Raw genomic sequence first — 16,804 nt, 5'->3', positions numbered from 1 at the left:
GCAACCAGCATCATCCCGCTATTCTCCCACCCGTGCGCTACACTGGAGAAGTTGGCAGGATGCAAGAAGCTTCTCTACTCTTCTGGAACCCGGGAGAACTTCCCCAAATTCGGGAGACTCCTGGAAATTCTGCTAGAGCGGATTAGTATGCTTAATATGTAGACCAGCTTATTTGTAGTCTGTATTACTCTCCTGAATTAGTACAAGACATGTTTATTGCATTGGTTTCTGCCTCTCATAAATAAAATATTGTAGAGCAAAACATGTCTCCTATGAGAAAACAGGAACAAGTATATTTGTGAGGAATTGTTGGATTCATGTTATCATATTTTATACATAATGAATGTTAGTACGGGTGCTTCCCATTGTAGTGATGGCTTTTACAGATATATATTTCCAAATATAAGCTCTCTATACATTCTTCCATTGTTTTCCACATCCCTAGCTTAGATTTTCTGCCGTATTCCACATCATCTAATCATTATAAAGCCTATACCAGCTTGTAATGGGTTGTGTAATCTGCCGTACATATATGTCAGCAGGCGCCTACGTATACTGTCTGAGTAATGGATCATGTTTATTGTTTGCTCCCATAAATGGACAGGGCTACACACATTACATAGAAAGACACTTAGAAAGGACACTTGCAAACTGTCTAGGTTTCTAAAGGGTTTCTTCCCTCAATAATGAATGTGTTATTTGATGCCAAAAGTGGCAGAAGAAATCTAAAAAGAGGGGGAGTACTGTCTTCTTGGGTGGATGTGACATATAGAACATCTAACCTAGAACAGGAAACTTCCAATATGCTGCCACCCTTAAGAAAGAGAATAACTCCCTTTTACATTTTCAGTGGACCAATAACAGCCAATCACGAGTGTCAGACAATAAGCTAGGGTACCACGGAAGTGGTAATATTCTGTAACTGTGAGTGCATCTAGAAGTAGGTACAGTGAGGTAGGTTTAATACAGGCTAGACTATAGTCTTGTTAGTCCTGAAGTGACTGAATTGTTTAGGTTTATTTTGTTATAATGAAAGAACATGCATCAATAATCAGAAGACGGAGATAGAGAGACAGATGGACCAAAGGTGTTGAACTGTACAGAAGGGCTGGGGATTTATATGGGGGAACTCTGGCTTCTCATTAACAGGACTCAGATGTTTGTAATAAAAAAAAGCTTAATTTTTTATCAATCTTGTTGACTCTTTTCTTTTTAATAAATTAAAGTAACAGGAAAACAGCCATTATATAGCTGTATGCTTACAAAAAAACCACCACAAAAACAAGTTAAACAATCAACCCGATACAGTATTTAACATGTTATAAAAGGTATAACTTTGATATTATTAATAAAAAGAAATATGATTTTTGAATATATTTATTTTAATATGATATATGGGGGGTATTTATCAAAGCTTGGAAAGAGATAAAATTGTGAGAGATAAAGTACCAATAAATCAGCTCCTGTAATTTTTCAAACACAGCCTGTAAAATGTAAGTTAGAAGCTGATTGGTTAGTACTTTATCTCTCACAATTGTATCTCTCTTCAAGCTTTGATAAACACCATAATGACACAAAATCAAACACCTAAGTGATGTGCGGCTGCACACATTTCCCATTATCACGACAGAAAAAAACCTTGTTTAGTTTTTGCTCGCAACTCTTTATGGAATACGATTAAAAACAAGTGAGGTTTCCTGTCGTAATATCCCATTAGCATGTAAGTTTCCACAGAATCTTAGGACTAATGGAATCTGCCCTTTAGTATGTTATGACATGGGCATCTGCAGGGTACGGTAATGTACTGGCTAACTTATAGAAAGACGATGAACCGGGCAACAAAGTGATTTAAAAAAAAATATATATATTTCTCCTACTGCAAAGTTCAATGTTGTTAGATTTTATTCTTTACTATTTATTATCAATATTACTTACTGCAACATATTCCACAACTCCATATACCATGATGGCTTCATAATAAAGGTTTCAGAATAAACACAAAGTAATGCCATAATAGGAAATTCCCCCAGGAGCTAGCAATCTAGAGGGAGGGAGAATTAACAGTTAACAGTTAATCATATAATTTAAATCTTATTTTAATTATAGATGACTCAAATGAATGCTGCTTTTTTTAAGCCAAACAAATATATAAAATAAAAAAACTCTGGAAGAACACACGTATACAATATGTATTTAGTGTTGATAATATAGTAAATATACACTTTACTGTATTAAAGAAAAGATTATTAGAAATAATCAAAAAGGGACTCAAAATCTGTATTGCCACCCATTTTGAATGGGATGTAGTCGGCATCCCGGCTTTCGGGTACCAGCGCCAAAATCCCGATAGGTCGGGATCCCTGAATGGGATCTAGTCGGTACGCAGGATGTCGATGGTCTGAATACCGGCGCCGAAATCCCGACAGGTTGGGATCCCGGCACCAGTATCCTGACTGTCGGCATCCCGAAGATAAGTATCAGGGTGTTAGGGTGCGGGGTTAGGGTTAGGCACTAGGGGGAGGGTTAGGGTTAGGCACCAGGGAGGGGGTGTTAGGGTGCGGGGAGGGGTTTAGGCACTAGGGGGGAGGTTAGGTTTATGCATTGGGGAGGGGGTGTTAGGTTTAGGTTGCGGGGAGCAGGAGGCTAGGCTTAGGCACTAGGGGGCAAGTTGGGGTTAGGCACCGGGGAGGGAGGGTTAAAGGTAATGGTTAGTCTTACATTATTTCTCAGACGCTCCAAGGGGAGTAGCGGTGTACATTTCTTTCAAATTTGCGCATCATACGCATCTGCAAAAAGCCACACACAGGTTATTAGAGACACTTGGTTGCAATGTGTGTAAAACCAATTTCTGTGCGATTAAGGTCACAGATTAAAGGAACTTGCGTAAGGAAAGCTGCGGCTATTCGCATAGGAGCCCTTTTTGCACAGATTCAACTCCCAGAATGGCCAGAAGGCTCCTGAAAATTGGGTAGCACATGCAGCCACCTGGAAAATTGAAGAAGTCTCCCGGGGGCTGGGGCTACCTGGCCGCAGCCACCCATCTTACACATGACCAAAATAGCATTTGGAAAGCTATAATACTGTGAGCTGCAGTTACCATTTTAATGTTGTAGTGGCTACAGACTGCACTAGGGATGTAGTCAGCATCCCGCCGTGCAGGATACCGACGGTCTAAATACCGGTGCCGAAATCCTGACAGTGTCAGGATCCCGGCACCAGAATCCTGACCGCCGGCATCCCGAAGGTAAGTATCGGGCGTTAGGGGGAGGGTTAGGGTGCGGGTTAGCCATTATGGGGAGGGTTTAGGTGTTGGCACTAGGCGGGAGTGTTAGGTTTAGAGAGCGGGTAGGGGGAGGTTAGGTTTAGGCACTAGGGGGGATTGTTATGTTTAGGGTGTGGGGAGAGGGAGGGTAGATTTAGGCACTAGGGGGGATTGTTATGTTTAGGTTGCAGGTAGAGTGGGAGGTTAGATTTAGGCACTAGGGGGGAGGTTAGGGTTAGGCACCGAGGAGTGAGGGTTAGGGGTAAGGATTAGTCTTACCTTATTTCCTTATGGGTGTCTGACTGTTGGGATGCCGACAGCCGGGATCTCATACCCAACCCGCTGCACTAACCCCACTAGAACGCTAATGTCTTTTAAATAACAGTGGCAAGTAACATTTTTACTATCCAGATAAACTACTTGTACAACCCTACTGACTTACAGTATATTACGCACGTACATACCCTGCTTTGAAACATGAATGCAGTAGGTGTTCTGATCCTGGTTAAACACGATTAAATGACCAAAGTGAGATAATGGAAAAATGCAGACCTAGAAATTGGAATGAATGTGGCTGGTCTAATTGCGTGTCATACTAAACTATAATTGTCAATAGCAAATATAGAAGACAGCTAGGAAATGTCTAATATGAATACTAGACAGACATACTATCCATTCTTTCCAAGTGATGTACAGTACATGCTGCACAACCAGACACAGTGACCCAGAAACCCATCAATGTACAGTATTGACACTTCAATCTGTCAGGATAGATCTGAATGAGAACTTACCATGTGCTCAACACCTTGCTGCATGAAGTGATGTCTGCTTAAATTCTTATAAAACACCATAACTGGTGACAACATCATGACATCATGTTTATATGGCAACACAGACTCACCATTGTATCTACAGTATTTTCTATTTTAAGTGTCAGTCTGGGCAGCTGTAACCACAGCAGATAATTCTGTCTAGTAGATTGTATTTCACGTTAGCCTCTTGCTTTATGAGGGGGGTTTGAAACATCTCTTAAAATAACTTACTGAGCTGAATAATATACCCAACATAACCTAAATATTTATAATTCAAAAATTGCCATTTCCATTATGCTGTCTTTTAAGTTTAGATTGAGAAAGCAGTCTTAGATTGGGAAGGTGAGGCTACTCTATCTTGCATCACTATAAAGCTGCACAGTGTGAGCAAATTGCTAATTCTTTCACTCAGCGCTGCTCTGTGTGGACTAGCGGTGTCATACACTGCACCAAGGCCAGTGGTCTCTCAGCAAGCTAACTTGGCCATATTGGACCCATTCAGTAATTTGCGGCTTGGGTCGAACATTCCAATCATGAGGGACCGAAGCAGTATATCTAGGATTTTATCAGTGATGTGCGGTCAGGTGAGGCAGAGCCTCACCTGTCATACTTCGGTATACTCCAGAGTTTTTTACTATAAAAAATGATAAGAAAAATGTAAAGAAAATATTATAAATATCTTCTTTATATTATTTTTATAATTTTTATAGTCAAAACTCTGCAGTAAAAAGTGTATGGCAGGTCTACCTTTTCTGGCATTAAATTTCTGCACATCCCTGATCAAAACACAACAAATTTCCAGCACTATATACTGCTGCACCTTTGTATAATGCCCACATGTACCCTCGGGTTCATATATGTACGTGTAAATCTGGCTCTGATACTAGCCAATGTCTCGCCAGCCATTTACATCACCACATGTCACTGCATTTTATAGACAATACAATTAAAATCAGATCTAAAAATTGTTGTCAGCTGGTAAAGGCAAGATTTGGAAAGGATTCCATCTAATTACTTATAGTCCCAAAACATACACATAAAATATACCCAGTTATTATTATATATACTAGCTGGGATACCTGGCATTGCCCAGGTTGAAGGATTGACATTGAAGTACATCTGCAGCCTTAATTTTTTACATTGTCCTCGACTATAACCCTATTCCATTGATCCTGAAAAGGATCCCACTGTTTGCTAAGAGTGTTTGCTATGGATCAGAAATTACTGCAGAAAAGAAATCATTGCAGAAAAGAAATCTCTGCAGACCACATTGGAGACTATGGCATATGAAAATGTGCTTGGAGGAAATTAGTAACTGTCAGTGCAGGTGCAGTGTGACAGTTGATCTGCTCTTCCATTGAAGCTCTGCCTGCCCCCCACTGGTACATATCAGCCTGTGCCTTCAGATCAGTGCAGTGTTAAGCACTGGAAGACATCCTGAGCGAACTTGCTTAAACAAAAAATTTAAATAGGAGACTACATGGCCTACTTGGTGGGCACCATGTAGACCTCCATGGCCCTGATGAACTTCAAACTTAGTCAAAAACCTAATCCTGGTAAAACTACACCACCATGCCAAATTTGTTAGAGCTGGGTAGAAATTCTGGCCATGCATAAAGGACAAACCGACAGACAAACACACTATTTCTATTATTATATAGATATCAAAATATAATACTTATTAAAGAGACACAGCACAACAACGGTGTCTACATATAATATGCACCTTAGTTAGTTTTTTTCATCTTTTAGGCATTATTCCTTAAACTGGGAAATTGCAGCCACTCCTCTTCCCCAAACAGCCTAGTGCACATGGCATGGATGGATTAAGCCATTTCTGGGATTTTCTGCATTTAAGACAGGGGGGTCCACCACCAGTTCTCCAGCCCTCCCACTCGTCAACACCGCCCTACTCATCTGGCCCTTAGAAAATGCAGGGGACTGTATAGTGCAGCAGTGTGTTCTAGATAGAGGGGGCCTAAGAGAGGGGGACACCACGCTCCCTTAATCTAGCTCTGGCACATAGCAACACATGGAGAAATGTCATGCCCAGAGGCAGAACTATGGTGACAGCAGAGAGCATGGGCTCATTGTCAAATTTTCCAGTGAGGTCCAGTGATGTACTCTTCCAACATTTTTCAGGCCAATTTTGATAGACCAAATTGCAACACATAAAAAATAAGAGAGAGCATTACAATATTCTTAATAACAGCAATATTGAAATTATGGAGAATAAACACAAACTCAGATTGGCATAATGATCATTACTGACATCAGGGGGCTGAACACAGTGTCTGTAAGCAAAACTGGGGCAGGAGAAAGGAGGGATGAATTTCATTAACGTATGCCAGGCTCCAACAGGCAATCTGACAACTATAGCATGTGCCATAGCCAATAGCCATAGGGCAGGGGTGACTGGGATTATAGTATGATCTGGAATCCCAAATTTTGAGTCCTACTTTTAATAACCAACAGCAGCCCCTGGGCACTATGGTCTGAACCTGCCATGATACTGATCTGACATGACTGTTTTGAATTTTTCTGCCTGGCCCTGTCAACTGCTCATATCTTAACGCAAATGGGCTAGAGGTTGTCAGAAACTAAGCAAGACATTTCTGAATAACATTTGCTAGTAAAACCCTGGTAGACTGCATTGCGACAAACAGCACGAACATGCTGCACAACTTCTAGATTTGTTGCACTGGAATCTAAAAACCATCCTACTCCTGTTTAACAAGTTGTCCTGTTTGTGCATCTTAAAATTGTTATGTTATTGTTATTGTTATGAGGAGATTGAAGTCTCTTGTGACAAGATGTTCGGCTGTGCACATCACTGTGTATTATGGAAGCCAAACATTGCTAATTTGCCTCTGATACAGGGGAGTATTTATAAGGGGTGCAGGGTGTGCAGTGCACACGGGTCCCTGGATCCAGGGGGCACACACACCACACAACCTGCGTCCATATTTTTTAATATTTACCCCTCCGAAGTCCAGTGTCTGCTGCAGTGCTGTACAAAACACCTGGAAATGGCCACGTGGCCATTTTCTGTGCATTTTTTTGCATGCACAGTAGGGAAATCACCGGGAAAATGGCAGCTGCGCCATTTTTCCGGTGACCTGCGCATGCGCAGTAGACTCTGGGCACAGACTAGTGCCCAGAGTTTACTGCTGCGGTCAGTGCTTGGCCGGCCTCCGGGGAGAGAGGAGGGGGCCCGGATGGGGAATGCACACGGCCCCCTCCTCTCTTAATACGGCTCTGCTCTAAGCTGTGCAAGGGGAAATTAGTTATGTTTACCAGTCACAGAGAATGAAATCTACCCTCTTATACTCTGCAATTTGTTTGTTATCCTTAAAACCTGGACCATTAGGTGCCTTGAGGACAGAGGGTCTGATTCAGCAAGGAACGCAGTTGCTTGTACGCACGCAATCGGCCGATTGTTGCATTCTGCGCATGCATATACATCGCAGTTCGCGAACTAGCCACTGAAATCGGGACTGCAATGACAAAGGCTACTCAGACCCATGGAAGAGTGATTGACAGGAAGTGCCGTTTGTGGGTGGTGACCGGGGGTGATCAGGCGAACGCAGGCGTGCCGGTGTGTTGGGACAGCGTTGCAGGGGTGTGCATAAATTATCCACTGCGATACCAGACGCCGGCTGAGGCCTCATAGTGTGCGCTAAAGTAAGCAATTTCTGAGTGAGGTCTGACCTGCCTCAACTGTGTATGGGTCCGATGTTACTCGATGTTACCAATTGTTTCACTATGTTGCCCTAGTATAGGGGTGTTAGTAAGGGGAAGTGGGCGTCCTTATGTCAGGCTGCGATCGCAATGTGAATGCAAACATTCCACTGATATTAGCAACTGTGTCGTGTGCGTATATGCAGAATAGTGACCTTTGCTGAATCAGGCCCAGAGTTTGGGAACCTCTGACCTAGGTGGTAGTGCAGCTTTAAATAGATATTTATTTGCTTAATATGGCACAATAAAAATACAATTAAAAGTAGTATTTTAAGAGATATTAGTTATATTAACGCTGTGTAGCTGTTTTGTCAAGTTGCAAATTCTAAGATAATTGCAGGCAATGGAATTTCCTTATTAAATTCTTGAACTTTCTGGGGGGGGGGTTTGTACATATAATGTGGCATGCAGCAGGAACAAGGGTAATGACTACAGCCTAAATAGCACAGACCAACATATTTCACAGGAATTTTCAACATGTCATACAAAATCATACTATAAATTAGTGCAGCCTTTTATGTTATGTAACTACTGGCTAGGAAAACAAATAATGTGTACTAGAGACACATTAATGACAGTTCCCAGTTTCAAGTCCCAGTTGAATGTAATGTCCCTGCCAGCTGTGAATGCAGATCATTGAGATCATGATGTGTGTGGAACATATGTGGTTGCTAGGAGAGGGGCTGCTGGGAAGGACCAGGAGATTACAATAGTACATCTATATAATTGGCAGGTGAGAGTACAGTGCAATGAGGGCATTTGACCTAATTTCCCTAAAGGAATATGGGGTCTGCTTCAGAATTGTATGCTTATCGCATCTACGCTGCATCTTTGTACGCAGTGGCAATGTGAAATTATGCTAATGTCGCAGGAGGCGTCTTGTGTCAATGCTGCCTGCTTCCGATTTCTGTGATCCACTCCTGCATCCGACGTCGCAGCAGAGGATCAACTATCTGAACATCAATCATCTGAGTAATCCCCAGGCTACTCTGGATTACTCATGGCTGTAAAATTCACGCTGCCGGGATCAGTGAAGCTACACCATTCCGCTCACTCCCTGCCGCCAAACAGAAGGCAGGCACTGATCGGCAAATGCACAGTACAGATCCTGCGCCGATCGCCCACCATCGGCTTTACAAACAACTCTGAATCAGGTCCATGTTTATCCTGGGTGCAAATTTAAAGTATATTGTTGCAAGTGATTTTACGATATTTTAGAAAAGAATAATGTTTTATTTTATTCTATTGCTTTATTAAATTATAAGCTTTTACTTTTTATGTGTCAAATAAATCTAAAAAATATTTCAGGTAGTTAAAGATGTGCGAAATGCGGGCGTGACTGCGCCTTTTTACACAGCGTGAGTGCATATTTATTTGCCACAGCCGATGGGATTCAAACAGAGACGCAGCCCCGAGATTGGCTGTAATTCGCCACTTTCATAGAGAGTTGCACCATCGGACATTAGAGCAGCCCTATGGGTGCTCAGAATGTCAGTCTAAACATGGCTGCTGGTGCCAGTGCAAGTGCTAATAAAGATGAAATCGCTGGCCACGACACATCCAGGAGTGTGGCGAGGGTGGCTTCAGTAGAGCACCTGCTCCAGGCGCCTGCTCCAGGTGTGTGTGTAGGTTTAATGAGTGCTGGCAGGGTGAGGTGTGTGTGTTTGTGGGGGGGGGGGTTAATTGGTGCTGACATATGGTATAATGGGGCACAGATGTGTGTCATAAATATATATTGGGGTATGGATGTGTGGCATAATGTAATGTGGACACAGCTGTATGGCACACAGCTGTTTCTGCGTTACAGAAACATTAGCGCCACAAACAAAGGGTTGCCTGTCACAGAAGGAAAAGGGATGGCCAATGGCCTGTGCTAAGCAGGGATGACTGATCCATTGTCTGTAATCTCCTCTCCCTCCTGAGATGTGAGGGAAGGCGCCTACTGTATAATATGTAACCACCTTTATCACCCACCATCCCGGCTCTCACAGCTCATGTCCCCAAAGGAGAAAGAGGATTAGGAATAGGCCACAGGTTATGGTGTCTAGGGTTGGGGTGCTAAGGATCATGCATTAGGAGTATATGCAACAGGAGATATTATAGACCAGGGCATATATATCATATAGTATCAAATATGGTATTATAGGCCAGGGCATATATATCACATGATGAGTTAATAAATGCAGTTATTTGATATGCCCAGAAACATAATATCATTATTACATATGACCTATCATAGAAATATAGAATTTGACGGCAGATAAGAACCACTTGGCCCATCTAGTCTGCCCCATTTTTAAACATATTATTTACCTCAACCCTTATTGATCCTTACTTCTTCTGAAGGATGTCCTTATGTCTATCCCATGCATGTTTAAATTGCTCTACTGTCTTAGCCTCTACCATCTCTGATGGGAGGCTATTCCACTTGTCCACTACCCTTTCTGTGAAGTAATTTTTCCTCAAATTTCCCCTGAACTTACCTTCCTCCAGTTTTAGAACATGTCCTCTTGTTCTAATACTTCTCTTTCTTTGAAGAATGTCTCCTTCCTTTACCTTGTTAAAACCCTTTATATATTTGAACGTTTCCATCATGTCCCCCCTATCCCTTCTCTGCTCCAAACTATACATATAAAGATCTTTTAGTCTTTCCTGGTACGTTTTGTGGTGTAGACCTTGCACCATTTTAGTTGCCCTTCTTTGTACAGTCTCTAATGTATTAAATATCCTTCTGGAGATGTGGCCTCCAGAACTAAACACAGTATTCTAGATGAGGACGTACCAATGACCTATACAGTGGTATTATCACTTCTTTCTTTCTGCTACTGATTCCTCTCCCTATGCAACCAAGCATCTGACTTGCCTTCCTCATTGCTTTGTTACAATGTTTGCTTGCCTTTAAGTCACCTGAAATAGTGACTCCTAGATCCCTTTCCTCTTCAGTACTTTCCAGTATAGTGCCATTAATACTATATTTAGCCTTTGGATTTTTGAGACCCAAGTGCATGATCTTGCATTTTTTAACATTAAACTGTAGTTGCCACGTTCTTGACCATTCCTCTAGTCTACTTAGATCGTCAATCATTTGTTTTACCCCTCCTGGTGTGTCTACCCTGTTGCATACCTTTGTGTCATCTGCAAAAAGGCATAGTTTCCCTTCAATACCATTTGCAATGTCACAAATAAAGATATTAAGAAGCACTGGTCCAAGTACAGATCCCTGAGGTACTCCACTGGTAACATTTCCCTCTTGAGACTGCACTCAGTTTACTACAACTCTCTGTTACCTATCCTGCAGCTTCTTATCCATTCAAATATCTTTGTTTCCAATCCCATGCTTTCCAGTTTATTTAACAGTCTGCAATGTGGAACAGTGTCAAAAGCCTTACTAAAATCTAGATAAGCTATATCTATGGTCCCCCCTTTATCTATTTCCTTAGTCACCCAGTCAAAAAAGTCAATAAGATTTGTTTGACATGATCTCCCCCCAGTAAATTCATGCTATTTGGGATCCTGCAAATTGCTGGATTTGAGATAATCTACGACTCTTTCTGTTAAGAGTGTTTCCATCAATTTCCCTACTACTGATGTAAGGCTCACTGGTCGGTAGTTGCTTGCCTCTTCCTTGCTTCCACTTTTGTGCAGTGGGACAACATTTGCTCTTTTCCAGTCCTCTGGAATTACTCCAGTAGCTAGTGACTGGTTGAATAATTCTGTTAATGGTGTTGTCAGCACCCCTTTAAGCTCTTTTAGTATCCTTGGATGTATCCCATCTGGCCCCATTGATTTATCTACTTTCAGTTTTGAGAGTTCTGATAGGATCTTCTCCTCTGTAAATGTGCTTGTTCCTACCTCATTTTTCTGATTACACCTGCAACTTAACTGTGGCCCTTTGCCCTCTCTCTCAGTAGTGAGTAGGGTCACTTACCTGCCAGAACCAGATGACCTGTTTGCTGTTCCGTGTGTAGTGATGATACACCGTGTTCCTCTGTTAGTCTAACATGTCTATATCTTGTATACCACACAGCATCATCTGCAAAACCAAATGCCATTCTCTTACCCTGTACTCCTAGGGCACTTCTGTAACTACCATCAGCCAAAGCCTATTTCCCCACTGATGATAAACACCCTGTAGCACGTCCAGCTCACACATGACTCCCAGCGTGTTCCATGTCCTGAGTGTAAGTATGTGCTGGGTACGTCACCTATGTGCCAGCTAATATACTGTCACTTAGACCACTAGTGTCTTACTATGCATCTCCCTAATCCTACTAATGATTGCTGTAATTGGGATTTGTTTCTCTTATGGATGGATCCTGCACTTTCCCCTATTCAGTCTTATGGTAATCATCAGTGTGCGGCTCTTACTGTAACGGTTATTATTACTATTATTATTATTATTATCATCATTTATTTATATGGCACCACAAGTGTTCCGCAGCGCCTTACAAAGTACAAAAACAAATTGTATACAAGTGACTTACAGAACAATACAATACAGACATGGATAATATATATTGCTACATTAGCGACCATATCACCCAGATAAGCAACAGAGCATAAGCAACCAAGTGTTAGGTGCCCTAGTGGTGAGTAAGAAGTAAATTACACTATAGTAAGGAGAAGCACAAGAGGGTAGATGGCCCTGCTCGTGAGAGCTTACATTCTAAAAAGGTGGGGGAAGACAAACTGGGTTGACACAGATGGGGACGAAGGAGCATGTAGCAAACCCCATCCTATCTAACCCCATACATACTATGGCAGAGGAGCATGATATATAGTTTCTAGCATTACAGGGGATATTATACCTCACAGCTCTAACTTCTCCTATACGGAGTCACATTCCCAGAGACTGAGCAGCCCATTACTGCCAACCTTCTGGTACGGTTGTCTGGAGACTGTCCAAAGGTGTTATCAGAATGACAGCGCCCCCTACTGACTGAGGCACTTTGCCAACTGGTACTACAATCCCTTTGCAGGTCCTCAAAGCAACACTGTCTGCGGGATAGAAAATGACAGTAGTAATGAGCGATCCAATCTAGTTGAAGATAAGGGCATGAGAAGAAGCAGCAGCCACTTTATTAAGTGTATGTTTGAAGGGGGGGAAATGTTTAGGTAACAATCTCTTTAACTTAAGACTTTCTTACATAAACATCTGCCTCAGATCAGATGGCATTGCTGGATTAGTGCCCTGGGGACTCCATACATGACATCACCAGTGCAGAGGGTGTTCTGCCCATCAGGGTCCCCCCCAACGCTGCTTTTATTTGTTTTTTATAGCAGCTGAGGTAGAGCCCAGACACAGGCAGCACTGTCATCTAATGTGCACCTGACACCCACTAACCCGGTGCAACATGTCCTCTACCCAAGTCCACTTCCTCTGTATCCTGCTCCTCCAGGGGATTTATATACTCACTATACGCTTTATACCCCAACAATACAAAACTATACGTTTGTAAGTGTATATCATACCTCCAGCTCCTCCTCCTGGAAGCACTGCAGCCACTGCAGGGGGACAATGCTGCTAAACCCCTCCAGGAACGCGCTCATCTGATGTTCTCCTCTAGATAACATCCACTCAGACATCAGACTAGAGATACAGAGACAGGGTGAGAAGGGTCACAGGGGAATTCCCTTCCCAGGTCAGGCACGGCTAATAGCAGGACCATAACAGTGCTGTATTACTGTTATCTATTAATGACACTGACGGGGGACATTTGGTTTCGGCCAAACTACTGGCATTTTTCTCAGATACCGACAGACATCGACAGTGGTTTTTAAAACACCAATAAAACCTCTAAATAGTAAATTTAATGGTTTGGGCTTCAAATCGCTGGGGATGTCCATCAGTTGCATAATGAGGGGGAAATAGGCATTTACTAAATGTTACCCCTTATGTACAGTTGCTTACGTCATGTATTCCTCCTTATTGGCCTCAGTAAACCTGGATGTTTGCCCCATCTGGCCTCAGCTCGCGGGATGTGACTTCTCCTAGCGTGTCCATGGTTACACAGCTCCAAGTCACAGTCCTCGATGTTGTTGTCTCTGCAAACAAGAAGCGTACACACCATTGTACACACCGTGTAGCCGGATATCATAGCATTACAGGAGAGGTGAAGAATAAAGATTACCCAGACACTCTGGTCATACATAATATCCGGGATATTTTATTGTTGCAAACTAGTGCCATATATTCTTGGTACAGACAGCTCTTAGTTACAAAATATCATGTGCTATAAATGTCGTCTTATGTGATGCTGAGCAGTTATGGCTCTAAGCTGAGCCCATAGAATAGAACGGTCTGCCCACAGATATATGCTATCATCCTAATGTCCTACTAACACACACATGATACACTTACAGTACTGCCAATAATACAAGTAAGAATATAAAACAAAGTCTTCGTGTCCTCACAGCCTTAGTGCACTGGACACAAATTTTTAGTTACTCACCTTATCCATGTGAGAGACCTGTAGATCTGAGGGTCAATGGCCTCCAGGTCTGCCATGGCGAGCTTCTTCCCCAGCATCTGCTTGTAGAATGGTATAGAGAAGCCCTTGGCAATGTGGCTACCATGGAACAAGGCCTGGAGGGGAGAGCGAGGATATCACTGCTTATGGGCGGCACACACATTCCCTACTGGGAACCACATTACATTACATAGAGGTAATGCTCTAGTAATGTATTCTCTAATAGTGTTACTGAGCTATATAACTAGGGAGAGGTTCCAGAGGGCACAGCAGACACTTCCCAATGTAATGACGCCAGTTACTGAGCTATATACCTAGGGAAAGGTACCAGAGGGCACAGCAGGCACTTCCCAATGTAATGATGCCTGTTACTTAGCTATATAACTAGGAAGAGGAGCCAGAGGGCACAGCAGGCACTTCCCAAAGTAATGATGCCAGTTACTGAGCTATATAACTAGGGAGAGGTACCAGAAGGCACAGCAGGCACTTCCCAATGTAATGATGCCAGTTACTGAGCTATATAACTAGGGAGAGGTACCAGAGGGCACAGCAGGCACTTCCCAATGTAATGATGCCAGTAACTAAGCTATATAACTAGGGAGATGTACCAGAGGGCACAGCAGGCACTTCCCAATGTAATGATGCCAGTTACTGAGCTATATAACTAGGGAGAGGTACCAGAGGGCACAGCAGGCACTTCCCAAAGTAATGACGCCAGTTACTGAGCTATATAACTAGGGAGAGGAGCCAGAGGGCACAGCAGGCACTTCCCAATGTAATGATGCGAGTTACTGAGCTATATAACTAGGGAGAGGAGCCAAAGGGCACAGCAGGCACTTCCCAATGTAATGACGCCAGTTACTGAGCTATATAACTAGGGAGAGGTACCAGAGGGCACAGCAGGCACTTCCCAATGTAATGATGCCAGGTACTGAGCTATATAACTATGGAGAGGTACCAGAGGGCACAGCAGGCACCTCCCAATGTAATGATGCCAGTTACTGAGCTATATAACTATGGAGAGGAGCCAGAGGGCACAGCAAGCACTTCCCAATGTAATGATGCCAGTTACTGAGCTATATAACTAGGGAGAGGAGCCAGAGGGCACAGCAGGCACTTCCCAATGTAATGATACCAGTTACTGAGCTATATAACTAGGGAGAGGTACCAGAGGGCACAGCAGGCACTTCCCAATGTAATGATGCCAGTTACTGAGCTATATAACTAGGGAGAGGTACCAGAGGGCACAGCAGGCACTTCCCAATGTAATGATGCCAGTAACTAAGCTATATAACTAGGGAGATGTACCAGAGGGCACAGCAGGCACTTCCCAATGTAATGATGCCAGTTACTGAGCTATATAACTAGGGAGAGGTACCAGAGGGCACAGCAGGCACTTCCCAAAGTAATGACGCCAGTTACTGAGCTATATAACTAGGGAAAGGAGCCAGAGGGCACAGCAGGCACTTCCCAATGTAATGATGCGAGTTACTGAGCTATATAACTAGGGAGAGGAGCCAAAGGGCACAGCAGGCACTTCCCAATGTAATGACGCCAGTTACTGAGCTATATAACTAGGGAGAGGTACCAGAGGGCACAGCAGGCACTTCCCAATGTAATGATGCCAGTTACTGAGCTATATAACTATGGAGAGGTACCAGAGGGCACAGCAGGCACTTCCCAATGTAATGATGCCAGTTACTGAGCTATATAACTATGGAGAGGAGCCAGAGGGCACAGCAGGCACTTCCCATTGTAATGATGCATGTTACTGAGCTATATAACTAGGGAGAGGTACCAGAGGGCACAGCAGGCACTTCCCAATGTAATGATGCCAGTTACTTAGCTATATAACTAGGGAAAGGAGCCAGAGGGCACAGCAGGCACTTCCCAATGTAATGCTGCCAGTTACTGAGCTATATAACTAGGGAGAGGTACCAGAGGGCACAGCAGGCACTTCCCAATGTAATGATGCCAGTTACTGAGCTATATAACGAGGGAGAGGTACCAGAGGGCACAGCAGGCACTTTCCAACTGTAATGACGCGAGTTACTGAGCTACATAACTAGGGAGAGGAGCCAAAGGGCACAGCAGACACTTCCCAATGTAATGACGCCAGTTACTGAGCTATATAACTAGGGAGAGGTACCAGAGGGCACAGCAGGCACTTCCCAATGTAATGATGCCAGTTACTGAGCTATATAACTAGGGAGAGGTACCAGAGGGTACAGCAGGCACTTCCCATTGTAATGATGCCAGTTACTGAGCTATATAACTAGGGAGAGGTACCAGAGGGCACAGCAGGCACTTCCCAATGTAATGATGCCAGTTACTTAGCTATATAACTTGGGAAAGGAGCCAGAGGGCACAGCAGGCACTTCCCAATGTAATGATGCCAGTTACTGAGCTATATAACTAGGGAGAGGTACCAGAGGGCACAGCAGGCACTTCCCAATGTAATGATGCCAGTTACTGAGCCATATAATTAGGGAGAGGTACCAGAGGGCACAGCAGGCACT

The sequence above is a fragment of the Taudactylus pleione genome, unplaced genomic scaffold (assembly GCF_031769625.1).
Source record: "Taudactylus pleione unplaced genomic scaffold, aTauple2 ptg000556l, whole genome shotgun sequence".
Taxonomy (NCBI): domain Eukaryota; kingdom Metazoa; phylum Chordata; class Amphibia; order Anura; family Myobatrachidae; genus Taudactylus; species Taudactylus pleione.
Note: the sequence above shows the minus strand (reverse complement) of the source record.